The sequence below is a fragment of the Daphnia carinata genome, chromosome 3, assembly GCF_022539665.2.
Source record: "Daphnia carinata strain CSIRO-1 chromosome 3, CSIRO_AGI_Dcar_HiC_V3, whole genome shotgun sequence".
Classification (NCBI taxonomy): Eukaryota; Metazoa; Arthropoda; class Branchiopoda; order Diplostraca; family Daphniidae; genus Daphnia; species Daphnia carinata.
Genome location: NC_081333.1, coordinates 13215031 through 13217603, shown reverse-complemented (window position 1 = coordinate 13217603; position 2573 = coordinate 13215031). Strand labels below are relative to the sequence as shown.

Here is a 2573-nt window from a genome sequence, read left to right as displayed (position 1 = left end):
TAAAGATTTACACATACCTGTGAATTACGAGAGCTTAGCTGCTAGACAAACTTGCAGTTCTTTCAGGATTGGAAGTATGGTCCCTGGTATAAATTTTTTGGGTAGAACTATTGTTGTCCACACCAACTTTGTTACTATCGAGATCTTGAACTATAAAAACACCCAGAGTTAGAATATTGGTTAGCAAGCTAGAAATGAAAAGACCTTCAGAAGAGTTACTTTTTATGAGAAACGATGTCAATGGGTCCTCGCTTTTTATCAGGCTCTTGATTTTTTGGATCAATTTTCTTCAAATTTTGGTTAGACGCACGACACTTTCAAGTTCTTGTTTCCCTTTTTTCCATTTACCAAAGCTGCCTGTCATATTGTAAGCTTTAAATTCAAATATTATTTACTTTGGTCATTCAAAATTATAACAGATCACTCCATAAATCAAACTGTACAAACCTATCCTATTCTTATTTTCTTTAGGGAACGACATTTTCAAGCCAAATCCAGCTTCAGGACGCCACAAACTGCCACGAACAATGGCGGTTGGTGGAAAGCTACTTACACTTTCAGTAGTGATCAAAACCTCCACTAGATGGCAGTACAATCAGAGTAAGGATCCAAAAAATCGTAGGAAGGGTACCCTAAATTTTTGCGTCAGCAGCCCATGTTATTTCTCTTATGGACATAACGAACCAGTCGTCTTTATCTATGACTTGGGTCAGATTCACAGCCCCACGTCGACCGGGTCGGGTTTTGCTGAGCGGGTTATTCATTTCTGTTTATGGGGCAGATTAGACGGGTTATTTCCCCTTCCTGTTTTTATCGGGTTGACAATCGATGTATTCAACCCGATCACAAGCGATTAATTGTTTTTGTATACTTTTTCAATCCTATTCCATATAAAAAAAAACAACAATAAGTTGCCCATTTATTCATTTTGTTTTCCTTTTTTTACTTAAGCAGTTAGTGTTCGTAAACTTGCAACAGAAAAATACTTAGCGTGAAACCTATGTAAGCTGGGCTACATTACCTAAAACACTAATCCCGACCGGTGCAAAATAGCAAACAAACCGTGAATGAACTGTGGGGTGCAGGTGTAGTGAATTTGAAGGCTCAGTGAACGGTGAAACCATAAGCAATAATGCTCGAGGGAAAAGAATGGGAATAAAGAAGGAACGAAGCAAACACATATCAATCACACAAATCACAATACGAAATAAAGTAAGTAAAAGCCAATTTGGCAATACTCAACCGTACCATCTTCATTTCCATCTTCCTAATGGGCGTGAATTTCGGGGCTGGGCGACGACCCTCATTCCTCGAACGACGATCCACGGTGTCCAGTGGTCCTCTTCGGTGGTAGCGAGGCCCTCCTATATACATTAAAAAAAACTATGGTTAAACACTAAATAAATAAAAAATACACCTGAATATCCGTGGCGACGATCTCGGTCCTCTTCGGTCTCCAGCGTCTTCTTCGGCGGTGGTGGGACCCTACTAAATACATAAAAACAACAAAATCATGGCGTAAAACTTTAAACTTTCAATTCAATACTTGACAAATTTGGGCAACAATTACCATAGCTCCAGCGACGATCCTCGATGCCCAGCATCCTCTTCGATGGTGGTAGGGCCTTCCTAAATAAATAAAAACATCGTTAGATCATAGTGTAACACTTAAAATTTACAAATAAATACATGACAATTTTGGGCGACGATCATGGTAACTCCGACAGCGTCCTACATCCTTTTCAATGGTGGCGAAGCCCTCCTAAAAACACAAAAACAAAATAAAATCATAGTGTAAAACTTAAAACTTTCAATTAAATACTTTAAAATTTTGGGCAACAATTATGATGCCTCCGACGACGAACTTCGTTGTCCAGTAGTCCTCCTTAGCGATGATGGAAACCTCTAAAATACAAAAAAAAACATGGTTAGTCAATTAAACCTGTAACACATATACCTGTAACATCTATGAAGACGATGTCGGTGCTCCATCCTCTTCGGCGTTCGGCGTCCAGCATCCTCTTCGGCGGTGGTGAGGCCCTCTTACATACATAAAAAAACAAACATGATTAAGCACTTAAACGTTTTTTAAAAAATACCTCAATACCCGTGCCTCTCGTTGCTCCAGCGGCGCTCCTCGATGTCGCGCATCCTCTTCGATGGTGATGCTGCCCTCCTAAATCCATAAAAACAAAATAAAACCATTGTTCAAAACTTAAAACTTTTAATGAAATACGTGACAATTTTGGGCGACGATCAAGGTGGCTCCGACGGCGAACCTCGTTGTCCGATCGCTTTCTTCGGTGATGTGGACCACCTTACAAACATAGAAAAAAACGATTAGACATTTAAAATTGTTAAAGCAATACCTGGTAACCCTTGGCGACTTCGGCGGCGATTCCCGGCGTCCAATAATCCTCCTCGGTAGTGTTGCCAGCCCTCCTAGACACAGATAAATACATAGAACATGGTAAAACACTTACAATTGTTAAATACCTTGCGATTATGGGCTAGGATTTTGGCGGTGACCTTCGTTGCCCAACGGTCCCCCTTTGGTGGTGATGTGGCCCTCC

At 40.5% G+C, this 2573-nt stretch overlaps 1 long non-coding RNA gene across 1 annotated transcript; it reads right to left on the bottom strand.

Moving 5' to 3' along the window:
- Positions 1-22: 22 nt before the first annotated feature.
- On the bottom strand, positions 23-538 carry LOC130698302 (uncharacterized). The gene is made up of 3 exons (XR_009003257.2): positions 448-538; positions 220-372; positions 23-150 (listed from the first exon to the last, which is right to left on the bottom strand). It is a non-coding gene; the product is annotated as an uncharacterized LOC130698302 (long non-coding RNA).
- Between the last annotated feature and the right edge of the window lie 2035 nt (positions 539-2573).